The sequence below is a fragment of the Hyla sarda genome, chromosome 1, assembly GCF_029499605.1.
Source record: "Hyla sarda isolate aHylSar1 chromosome 1, aHylSar1.hap1, whole genome shotgun sequence".
Classification (NCBI taxonomy): Eukaryota; Metazoa; Chordata; class Amphibia; order Anura; family Hylidae; genus Hyla; species Hyla sarda.
In genome coordinates, this window is record NC_079189.1 from 514,749,000 (window position 1) to 514,762,544 (window position 13,545).

Genomic DNA, 13,545 nt, shown 5'->3' on the forward strand with positions numbered 1-13,545 from the left:
TTGGTATTTCTTTTTTACATTTATGCAGTTTACTGTGCGGGATCATAAAATATTTTTTATAGGTTGGACAATCATGCAAGCAGCAATAACAATACCAAATATGTTTATTATTTTTATGATTTTTTTTGGGGGGGGGGGCGGGGTAATAAAATAGGAAAAGAAGGGTCATTTTATTTTTTATTAGAGGTTGAGTTTTTATATAATTTGAAAAACATTTTTTTTTAATTTTACACTTTTATATGAAATGACTAGATGCTATGCCTATTGCATAACATTATACAATGAGATCGGCAATTCACTGATACACTCTGGCTAATCCAGGTTGCATAAGTGAATCAGCAATCCGATGGCTGGAGGCAGGTAAGGGCACCTCATGCCACCATTTTAGCTCATTGGACCCCCACAGCATGGTCTGATGAGCCCCCTGAGCTAGCTGGCATCTATGATATAGTACTTTAGACACTTTAATCTGCATTGATCACGGCATCTTAAAGTAGTAGTGCAGTGAAAAATAACTTTAGTTATAGATCACGGGGGGTGGTCCGACCGCTGAGACAACCTGCCATCTCCTGAACGGGGCCCCTGCAGTCTGCCAGAAGAGGACGTTCCGACCCCTGCCGGAAGCCGTGGACAACACTTTAGTAAAGTTGCACCACAGTTTTCAAGATGTATTGTTATTTCTGGATAATTATAATCTATAATTATACAACCATTACATGTCCGGAAGCCAGTGCAAGCACCTTGTTAGAGAGACATTTTTACTTTTCCCTCCCAGCTTTATATATTTCTCTCTCTCTCTCTCTCTCTCTCTCTCTCTCTCTCTCTCTCTCTCTCTCTCTCTTTATATATATATATATATATATATATATAAAAAATTTCTACATATATATATATAAAAAATTTCTACATTTTCTTTTATAACTTTTCTTTTTCTTAAAAGATTTCAGATATTTTTTTTTTTTTTACCTGGAAATCCATGTTGGTTTTGCTTGGGTAAGAAAACATGATTAAAAGGATGTGCTCTGTTGTGTAAATTCAAGGCTTAACACAAGCCCTTTCCTCGGCTAAGGCCAAAAGATGAAAACACTGCAAAGAATTCTTTCTGCGATGGTGTGCAATTACCTGTAAGCCTATAATAAAAGCCTGAGCTCCATCTAATTGAGAACACTTGTTGGAGTCAGCAATTAGTAAGGATATCAGCATTTAAGAAACATTTTTATTCTTTACCCAGTAAAAAGAATACGTTTATCTATATTATGCATAGAAAGGATGATAGAAGGCGGACATTATCTCCTTGCTCAAGAGGTATATAGTGTCCTGGGCTACATTATTGTAGAATAATGAGCCACCTGTATCTAAAGTGGAGAAGATGGATGTCAGATGGTTCTTTAGCAAAGTACATGTGATGTGCCGAATATCAAGTGCAGATTAAGTTGCTAATGTATATTAGTATATTCTTAATATTTTATTAATTGAAAAAGACATATTGACTTTAATTAGAGTCATTTCACAGGAACCGTCAATTAGCACTTGTCAAACTTGTTAATGCAAAACAGAATTCTTTTAATTAGGATTTGCTTTATTCTCACTGTTAAGGCCAATGCAAAAGATTCACTTTACTGATCCCTAGGAAGATGCAAGATGTTTTAAATTATATTGTCTACCTATCTTTATAGATGTCACTGAGTGCCTATCTAAATGGAATACCAAATTCTATGCTTTAGATGGCCAGGGGACTTAGACACAGGGCTAGGTCAGTGACCAGGCCATTTTTAAATGCCCAGTTACAGCATTAAGAAGCGTTACATGATACATTATTGTGAGGTGAAGATGCCTTAAGGTGGTGTTCACACAATTGAATACAAAGCTATGAATGGATCAGAAAAGATGTGGTATCACAGTATTTCCTTTATTAGGATAATCTACTTATGATCTGTTCCTGGCTTTACATTCAGTAATTGTAATTATGAACCTGAATGTGTGATCACACCTTAAAGTATACCCGTCATATCCCAGACAAAATTATCTTTTTATATGCCACTCACTTGGTCATGCAGATTCTTTACATGTCTTTTTTAAATGTGTCTAGCCTCTGTATTTGGCTCACAAATCTCTCTGTTCTGCTGCTTACTCATTCTGACATCCACTGCTTAGGAAGTGGCATGTCCGAAGCAAGCACTGAACCCGCCCTTATTAGAAAGGTTCATGTTTTGCCAAGATTTGCTACATGTAAAAAGGTTTTGATTATGAGAGTGCCCATTTAAAAAGCTGGGCAATAACAATTCTATATTACCATATAGTAGTATATATTCAAAGCAAAGAATGTAATTTCTATTTATTGAGGCAACTATTGTAGTTATTACTCGAAATACTATAACCAGCAAATGTGTATGTGTATATATATATATATATATGTATAAGATTTATAAGGTAAAAATATTTTCTAAGTCTCTTAATAAAGCCATTGTATGGAGGCTATATGATATATCTTATTATTATTTTTAACCTTTTAAGGACTTAGGGCGTACAGGTATACCCACTGGCCTTAAGTCCAGGTGCTTAAAGGGGTACTCCGCCCCTAGACAGCTTATCCCCTATCCAAACGATAGGGGATAAGATGTCAGATCGCCGTGGTGCCGCTGTTGGGGAGCCCCGGGATCCCCGCTGCGGCACCCCGCTATCATTACAACACAGAGCGAGTTTGCTCTGTGTGTAATGATGGGCAATACAGGGGACCGAGCCGCGTGACGTCATGGCTCCGCCCCTCGTGACATCATGGCCCGTCCCCTTAATGCAAGTCTATGGCAGAGGGCGTGACGACCGCCGCGCCCCCTCCCATACACTTATATCGAAAGGGGTAGGCCGTGACGTCATGAGGGGCGGAGCCGTGACATAACGATGCTCTGGCCCCTCTATTGCGCATCATTACGTGCAGAGCGAACTCGCTCTGTGCTGTAATGATAGCGCAGTGCCGCAGCGGGGATCCCGGGGATCCCCAGCAGTGGCACCGCGGCAATCTGACATCTTTTCCCCTATCCTTTGGATAGGGGATAAGATGTCTAGGGGCGGAGTACCCCTTTAAGGACCAAGGGCGTGCCTGTACACCCTGGCCCCCTTACCGGTGTTTGAAGCGTGCTCACAAGTGAAAGGCAGAAGGGCCCTTACCTGCCTCCTTGCCTTCCAATTGGTGCTCTGAAATTCTGACCTGGCTCTGCAGGCTAGAGCAGCAGAGCACCGATAACACTGATCAAAGCTGAGCCAAAGCATTGGACAGTGTATGCAATCGCAAGATTGCCTTTTATAGCCCCCTATGGGGACAAAAAAAAGTAGAGTGTTAAAAAGAAGAGTTAATAAAAGTGTATTAACCCCTTCCCTAATAAAAGTTTGAATCACCCCCTTTTCCCATTTCTTTAATAAATTTATGCAATCAAAAATAAACATAATCATGTTTACACGTACATGGAAAAAATACGAAAATACAAAATTGCGCATTTTTGGTCACTTCATATACCATAAAAAAATGAATAAAAAGCGATCAAAAAGTCCCATCAAAATAAAAATGGTACCAATAAAAACTACAGATCACAGCGCAAAAAATTAGCCCAATTTAAAGCATATGAATTTTGGTACATGCAGTTATAATTTTTTTGAAGTAGTAAAATAAAATAAAATCTACATAGATTGGGTATCCCTGTAAACATATGGACCTATAGAATGAAGATAAGTTGTAATTTTTATGGAAAGTACACTGCGTAAAAAAAGGAAGCCCTCAAAAGTTACAAAATGGTGTTTTTCAGTTTCACCCCACAAATATTTTTATTTTGGTTTTGCCGTAGATTTTGCTTTGAAATGATTGAAATCATTAAAAATTACAATTGATCACGCAAAAACAAGCCCTTATATGGGTCTGTAGGTGCAAAATTGAAAGTATTATGATTTTTAGAAGGAGGGAAATACAAAAGTACAAAGATTGGTCTGGTCCTTAAAGGGGTACTCCGGCGCTCAGACATCTTATCCCCTATCCAAAGGATATATGCGCTTAGAATGCTAGTATGCTTACAAATGAAATGTATATTTTGACACATTTAAAGGGGTTCTCCACTGTCCTGCCTTCCGGAGCAGTGAGGAAGAGCCGAGTGTCAGTGCAGTATTGTGAAAAGCAGGTACTGACAAGTAAGTGGCCAGGGGAACGCATTTGGTGCTGGTTAATGTAACACCAGAGGGGATAAGAGGCAAGGAGGCTGTTTGTTGGCTTTTAGTGTGGTCTTAAGTGTAGGAGTCTATATGTCTGCACAGACCAGTTTGGTGGCCATAAAGTTTCACTCTAGTGGACCTGAAGTCTGAAAAGTGAATCTGTCCAAAAGACTGATATATAAGTTACAATGGACCTAGTATTTGATGTTCCACCTCTCCTCCTATTCTGTGTATTACTTAAAAGTTATTAAAGGGTAAAGGGCACCTTCCAGAAAACTAACCGACCAGTGGATAATGCATATGTGTCCTGAAAACTGCTACAAGACCTATACTCTAGACCCCCTGAGTAGACTAGTGAGGCCAAGAAACAATCCTGTGAGGCCAAGAAACAATTCTGTGTTGGGTGTGGGACACGTTAACATTGTATTCTGCAAGTATTCCCCCATTTATGAGTAATGTTTTTGGTATATTGCAAGAGCCTAGCTATCCTTTTAGTAGGAATTGGGCTAGAATTATATTAAGACATTTTTGACCTGGTACCAGTCTTTTGTTGCCGTAAAATAAAATGTGCATGGCTGTGCCACTTATTAATAAAAAAATACATTTTTAGCTGCAACATCTGTGAAGTATTGGAGAACCTTTCCTAACACCTATAGTTACTAGTCACTTCTAGAGTTAAAGACATAAAAATTTTATCTGTTACTATAAATATCTTATACTTCCCAACTGAATGCCATTAGCAGTTCTTCTGAACATTATATTCATGGAAGTCTAAGTAAGTTTGCGGATATTTTCTAAGAAGCTATTTTGCAATGGCAGAAAATACCTGCTCAGCCAATTGGGGCCTCAGCGGTGACCTGCGTTAGCCAGTGGGTATTTTCAGCCATTTTCTGTTGAGACTTTAGATAAGAGTAGAAAGTGGAGATCTTTGTTTTTCAAGTCCTGAAAAAAACACCAGAAAAAAAAAATGCTATACCTAGAGCGTGCTGCATTTTGAAAAAAAAAAATAAAAATGGACCCCCCATGTCAAAACACCACCAACAAGTGTATTTTAATTTTTAATTTTTTTTTCACTATAGACTTTAATAAAACATCTCTCTGCACAAAACAAAGTACCAAATAAATGCAGAAATACTTCAGTTTTCCATAAAATGCTGTAGGTGAAACAACCCTAAAGAAAATAAAACTTAGCTTAATACTTTTATCAAAAAATTCTTGGTTCCCCGGAACTATTTTAGGTATTTCTGCAAACCATATTCTTTGAAAATTCTTGCTGTGCTCTTTATTGTTACATCAGCTCTACGGCAAGTACTTAAAACTGATTTTGACTGCAGTGTAGAGTTTGATAGGTATATATTCCTGCAACTTAATAAACTTGACATAAGCTGATGCGTAGGCCAAGGGTATGAATGTTCCTGAAATATTCTCATTGTGACTGTCACTTCTGTATTTCTGTGTCATTTTGCAGTGGCATCAGAAATGTCATATTGAGCTTGTAGTACGAAAGGCAATATAAAAGTTAGTAATATCGGCATAAAGCAAGGTTGGGTTTTCGTTAGATTGTTGGACACCTAAATATTGACAGTAATTTACTTCTTGGATATCTGTTATAGGTAACCCGTGTGTAAGTATAAACTCTACCAATACTATATAATACTATATATTTATGTAAGATTTATGTGACAACATTTTAGTTTTCAATCTTTTTTTAAAACTAACAACAGGAAAAAAAATTTAAAACAGCAGTTCATTTTTTGACTGATCCATTGCATCAGTTTGTTTCAAAACTGGTCTGTTTTCTTTTTTTTTTTTTTTACTTCTGTTTTACAAAAATAATCTGTCATGATCCTGTTCAATCTCTTAAAGGAAATGTGGCATCAGAAAATGAACTTTTGTTTAGATCAGGTTTTTATGATAAACATACATTTTAAAGAATTTTTAGGGACGTTTTTATTTATTTATTTTTTTACAATTGGCCATTTTTTTATCTGTATTTTATAATAATCCAGAAATATTGCAATTTCCCATCTGGCCACTAGGTCTAAAACTAAGATGTGAATTCTGGTTCTGTCAGATAATTTCCTAGAAATTCCAGTCTTCACAAGAGCAAAGTAAAAGGTGACACCGATAACTGAAAAATAACACTGGATCCACCACCAATCACAGCAGAGATCAGCATCTCCCTCCCTATAGAATGACCTCTGTAAAGGTCTCCAAATCATCTGAATGGGACAGGTCCTGTCTATTGCTGTCCATGGTCCATGGGTCCTGCTGTAAAGCATTGCACTAAATGCTGTTATTAAAAGCTCAGGCAAGATGGCGGCCCCCATAAAATGTACTAAATATAAACAAAAAAATAGAAACAGATAAGAACAAAATAACAGGTTACAGTATCTGGTGCAAATGAAAAAAAATGAAATCTAGATAACACATTCCCTTTAAGGCCTTCTTAAAGACTCCATATAGAGCAAAACATTTAGATAACACAGCTAAGGAAAGAAGGCAGGAGCCAGCGCTATGAGCATTCATATTTATTTGAGGTAAAAACAAGGAACAGGATAGTTACACATACCGGCACACAGGGAAAATAGTAACGCGTTTCAGGTTACGTGACCCTTCGTCAGACTGATACAAGGTGAGAAGGACACACCTATTTGTATGGGGATTCACAGGTGCAGCTTGAGTGTCAGCTGAGAAAACTCCCATTAACCCTCAATAGACTGAACATTGTGAATTACACCTAACACAGCTAAGGCTACCAGGGGTGCCAAGTTTTGAGAAGTTTCCAAAAAGTTGAGTACAGATATTCAAACTTTAGAGAACTGTATAACAAATAAATAAACATAAAAAGCGGTGTCTACTCACTGTCAAAAATTACAGATTTGGTTATTGTGTTAGTCAATTGAACATGTGTATCCAAATAACTAGTAATGCTGGTCTTAAAAATTGGCAACCTAAGACCTTCAGGGGTCTGTTGTCAGGTGTATGTTTTCTAACAGGCTTTCTGAATTTCCATAAAGCAGATCAATGGTTCCGAAGTGGAAAGATAGTATTTGCGGAAACCTGCTTCCCAGCTTGTCAGTTCTTTAAGTCTCGCTAGTTCCTGAACTTTAGCTATTCACTCCGAAACATTTTGAGAGGTCATGTCCCGCAAATTTATCTTAACCAGGAGTATGGCTGCGGTGATGAGAGTGGGGGCTATGTCTCACCTAGCTGCTTTGAATCCCATTAACAAATTTAATTGACATGGTTTTTCACTTGTGTCCAAAAGGACATTCTTCCCAAATCTGTGAGAGGGTTCCAACTTATAAATCACACCTTCAGCAAACATCACTTTCTGACACTCCCTTACCTTTCAGTGAATGAGGTGTTTTATATAATCTTGTTACTATTTTAATAAAAGATTTCATGAACCAGAACACAATGGGAGAACCCATGAGAGGAGGCAAGGATATTTTTCACTACTGAAGGTAGGAATTCTCGCCCAAGCTCTCTTTCCCTAGAATTTGCTAGAATATAGTAAGGTATAATGGGGCTTTAGAAGCTTAAAGGTTGTTGTAAAAGTGCTCTAGGCAACTTTGAGAACAGGAGGTAGTTTTTCAGCCAATTAGCCAAATGTTCACACGACGAAATGTACGCATCGAAAATCTCCGCGTGGACATTCCGCAAACTGCACAGGACTGCACAGGAATGCGCCATCTCATAGACGGCTATGCATTCCTTGCGGACTCCGCACAAAGAATGAATGTGTTCATTCATTGTGCGGACACGGAAAAATAAATTTCCAATCCCAAAACATCTGGCATGGAAATTCCGCAGCATTCAATGCAGCAGAATCCCGGTAACCTCTGCTGCAGCGGAATTTCTGTGCCGGATTCAAATTTGGTATCCGGCACGGAAGCTCTGACTTGAACATGGCCTTAGTCTCTCTAAAGGATGAATGTTTAGCTCTAAAGGCAACACAACATGCAGAAAAGGACCTATCATGTAGAAAAGAGATTTTGTCATAACCAATATAGGAATCTTCTAGTAGGTCTCTTATGCGCAGTATAGGTTTGGTAGGATTCAAGTGGGCATGCCTTTAGGCCTTTTACATAGCATTTGAGATGCTTACACATGATAAGATGCAGTTTCCATTGTTCTTCTCTGTTATTTGTCAGGGCCTGTGATGTGAACAGAGCTAGGTTCTCATCTGCATTGGAAGCTCAGTTGGGAGCCTATTTAATAGATTTTGTCAAAAACCTTGGACAAAATAGCGCATTATGCAGGATACAGAGCTATTTTATCTGGTAAAATGCCAGACATCATGATGGAGACCCAACAGACCCTAAGTCAGTGGGTCCTGTAAGTTGTGTCTGATATTCATGCTGGTGAAAGGAGGAAAACATGATGGAAAACATAAAGGTGGTGTGAACTCCCACTTAGAAAAGAAGAACATTATGAAAACTTGCCAGACAGAGACAAATGGACTCTTTCAACCTATGGATCTGTTCACAGTAAACAAAATAAAAAAAATATTTCAATGGATGCTTTAAAAGGAATGTGATGTGATGCGTGCTAGAGGCTTCATTGTATCAGGATTTGGAGTAATAATATCAATATCAAAAGGCATTTGGATTATTCATGAATGAGATTTTCTTACAGATTGGAACATCACCAGTGGAAAAAAAAAAATGACTAATGTGTCTTATGATGGTAAAGCCCCTGATGTAGTATGCAGTGTGAATTATTGATACTGGAATCTTGTGACTTCATAGCCAACATGTTTAAAACTGACAAACTTATGCACATATATCTATATTATAGATGTAAAGACAAAGCATGCTTGTGTGTCTTATTATTAGTCTCAGTACATTTCAAACCAAAGTCATTTATTGTACTTGTAATGCTAGTGACTCAGTTATGTGTATACATAGCCATCATCTCTCAGAATCATAAGATACCGTATTTAAGTTTTTAACCCAAATATCCATGGTAAAATGAGGGTGGGCGTGTGCGCGTGTATACCCCGATACACCCCCAGGAAAGGCAGGGGGAGAGAAGCCGGCAGCGATGGCCTCTCTCCCCCTGCCTTACCTGGGGGTGTATCGGCGTATAACACGCACATAGACTTTAGGCTAAAAATTTTAGCCTAAAAAGTGCGTGTTATACGCCGATAAATACGGTATTTGTCCAAATGAAAAAACATGCCAGAATAGAAACACAGAAGACTGATGGCAAAAAAAGACAATGTGGTTCATCTTTTCATGGTTTCCTTAAGGTAGATATTTGCTTACCAAAGACAAGCTCGTTTCAAAAACTTCCTCCATTTGAAAGCCTTTGTGATTCCTAATATTTGTATAAATCCCTTAATTTACCAAAAATGTATTCTTACTACAGAAAAGCAGTTCTAAAGTATTGGTGTTTCCCTTCGCTGAAATCTCCTGCCCACTGCCCTTTCTTAGGTTCAAATAAGGGAGAAAGTAACTGTGTGTGTACTGCTGGTTATAAACCCAGCTCTGTTCTTGCCCCCCTAAAATAGAGAGAAAGATGAATAGTTGTGCACCATGGAGAGGATTTTTATTGTCAATAACAGCAGTGAGAGACCTTAAATCATCTTCTCAACACTCTGAGGGGTTAATCAAACCAAACCATGCAGATTTTTTAAATATTTTGAAATGATGGGTATACTTTAATTTTACACTTTCAGTAAAATATTATTATTATTATTTTTTTTATTTACTTCTTATCTTCCTTCCAACTAAACTAAGATTGTGCACCCCCTTGTACTTGTTCTTAGTTTCTTATTAAAACGGGTCACTATAAAGATATATTATTATACTGATCAACGCATAATATTGGACCTATTTAGAATAGAAAAGAAAAAAGATGAAAGGCACACTTTTTTTTAATCTGTCAGTCAAATAGAGATTCGCCTCTCTATGACAGCTTGGCTTGTATTGATAACATGCATCAGATCTTCACTTTTAATTATCAGGTTAGAGGTGAGAACATCTCGGCCACGGAGGGCTTGAGGATTTTTCTAGATTTTCTTTGTCCTTCACTTAACAGCTGAAGTTCAAAAGCCATATATAAGTTATTTTCTAAGGCTGAAAAAAAGTATTTTGACCTATATCAGATAAAGGATTACAGAGATTAGCAAAATGGATACTTAATAGCTGACCTCTTGCTTTTAAAGAGGATTGTAAAGAGGATTATTCGATAAAAATATTTTATTCTGTGTATGCTCATCAGGCTTTGCTTATCATATCATGAGCCTGATTAACTGAACAATAACGTCCCTTTCAGAATCATGTACAATTTCCTCACTTTAGTTACTTTCTAATCAATTGTTATTTTTTTTATATTATTGTTTTATGACAAATTAAAAAGGGAATAACAATGCTAAATATATATACAGAATTTGAATATATGGGTCTATATCTGGGTTTTAGCCATGTCGGCATTTTATACTTTTATATTCTTTAAATACCACTTTTTTTTTTTGATCATGTGGCTATTATGTCAAGGCCTGGACAGGGTATTTTGGTGCCCGGTTGACAAATTTCACCCCCTCCCCTCAATCAATTCAAAAGTGGTCAGGGAGTCGTATAAGCTACCACTATAGAAGCATTAATATAACCAATAATACCGCCATCCAGTGATTGTATATTGGACGGTTAGATATCAAATGTACATAAGCACGTTGCTGGCTGTATAATCACACTATACAGGAGTATACAGCACTGATCAGGTGCTGTGACATCACTGATGACTCAAAGGTGATATCTTCCCATATTGTAGAAATTTTTTTTCCGTAGTCATCTAGCTCAGGTTGATATGACAGCTTCTCCTGACCAGACTACAAAATATAACCAGACCCCACACCAGGCCCACAAATGTACCCGATTACAGGCCAGACCCCTAAAAACATCACATTCTGATGCATGTTTCACCTTTACCCCCACTAATAATCATGCTAGTCCAGGAAATCCTTTAAGATCCTGGGCCTCTGTGCAAAATTTGTATAAAGGCCTCCCAACTACCATATCTCATTTGTAGTATTTCTTTCATTAGGACTAAAGATTGGAAATTTTTTTGCCCACTTAAACTTAAGGGCCTTAAGGAGACAGTGTGGATAAAATAGACTGCTAACAGATATGACCTAGGGCTAAATAAAGAGTGGAGTCTAAAAATGTATGGGGCACCATACAATGGGTGTCAGTTAAATGACAGCATGTAGTGCACCATGTTGGCTTAGAACCTTTTAGTGACGCCATATTATTTGATCAGGTGGGCTGCCCATTTACCACATACACCAAGCTATTCCCTTAAAAACAAAGGGGGGATTTATCAAAATTGAGCTGATTGGTTGCTATGGGCAACTCAGCAACTATTCCTCTGAACAAGTTTTGATAAATCTCTCCCCCCCCATACAGTAGGGCAAAAAAGTATTTAGTCAGCCACCAATTGTTCTCCCACTTAAAAACATGAGAGAGGCCTGTAATTTTCATCATAGGTATACCTCAATTATGAGAGACATAATGAGAAAAAAAGCAATAAAATCACATTGTCTGATTTTTAAAGAATTTATTTGCAAATTATGGTAAATAATAAGAATTTCGTCAATAACAAAAGTTCATCTCAGTCCTTTGTTGGCAATGACAGAGGTGAAATGTTTTCTGTAAGTCTTCACAAGGTTTTCACACACTGTTGCTGGAATTTTGGCCCATTCCTCCATGCAGATCTCCTCTAGAGCAGTGATGTTTTGGGGCTGTTGTTGCTGGGCAACACTGACTTTCAACTCCCTCCAAAGGTTTTCTATGGGGTTGAGAACTGGAGACTGGCTAGGTCACTCCAGGACCTTGAAATGCTTCTTACGAAGCCATTCCTTCATTGCCCAGGCAGTGTGTTTGGGATCATTGTCATGCTGAAAGACCCAGTTACGTTTCATCTTCAATGCCCTTCCTGATGGAAGGAGGTTTTTACTCAAAATCTCACAATACATGGCCCCATTCATTATTTCCTTTACAAGGATCAGTCGTCCCGGTCCCTTAGCAGATAAACAGCCCCAAAGCATGATGTTCCCACCCCCATGCTTCACAGTAGGTATGGTGTTCTTTGAATGCAACTCAGCATTCTTACTCCTCCAAACACGACAAGTTGAGTTTTTACCAAAAAGTTCTACTTTGGTTTCATCTGACCATATGACATTCTTCCAATACTCTTTTGGATCATCCAAATGCTCTCTAGCAAACTTCAGACGGGCCCGTATATGTACTGGCTTAAAGAGTACCTATCACCATCTAAACTTTCCCTAATCCCCCCTCCCCATCTGTCCCTGACCCGGGCTAACTCTATCCCTGCATTTATTTTGCTTTAAAACCCCCTAAAAATACCTCTTTTCTATGCTCTCCAGTATCTCAATTCAATGCACAATGCACATGAGGTTGTCATAGCAATGGCAAGTCCATGGAGAGAGCAGATAAGCAGTGCATATTTAATTAGCCATGTGGAAAGTGGATAGAGGGGAGAGGAACTGAGAAAAATAGAAGAGGGAATGTATCCTCTCTGTTTGCTCCCTGCTTGTGTATGAGTGCTCCCCCTCCCTCCCTCCGGCCTGTCTGACTGACAGGCTGGGAGCTGCACAGAGCAGATTTCAGACTCACTCACTGAGTCCAAAATGCTTGCTGACAGGATTGCTAGGGAGACCCCTAGTGGAGAAGTTTTTAAAGTTAAAAAAAACATGAAAGGAGGAAATCTTTTTTAAATAAAAGCAGTTAAAAAGTTATTCTTTAATATATAAAAAGTTTGTTACATGAGAGGTACACTTTAAGCAGGGGGACACGTCTGGCACTGCATGATTTGAGTCCCTGGCGGCGTAGTGTGTTACTGATGGCAGCCTTTGTTACTTTGGTCCCAGCTATCTGCAGGTCATTCACTTGGTCCCCCCATGTGGTTCTGGGATTTTTGCTCACCGTTCTTTTTGACACCACGGGGTGAGATCTGGTGAGGATCCCCGATCTAGGGAGATTTTCACTGGTCTTGTATGTCTTCCATTTTCTAATAATTGCTCTCACAGTTGATTTCCTAACACCAAGCTGCTTGCATATTGCAGATTCAGTCTTCCCAGCCTCGTGCAGTTCTACAATTTTGTTTCTGGTGTCTTTCAATAGCTCTTTGGTCTTGGTCATAGTGGAGTTTGGAGTGTGACTGTTTGAGGTTGTAGACAGACGTCTTTTATCCTGTTCAAACAGGTGCCATTAATGCAGGTAACTAGTGGAGGACAGAGGAGACTCTTAAAGAAGAAGTTACAGGTCTGTGAGAGCCAGAAATCTTGCTTGTTTGTAGGTGACCAAATACTTATTTTCC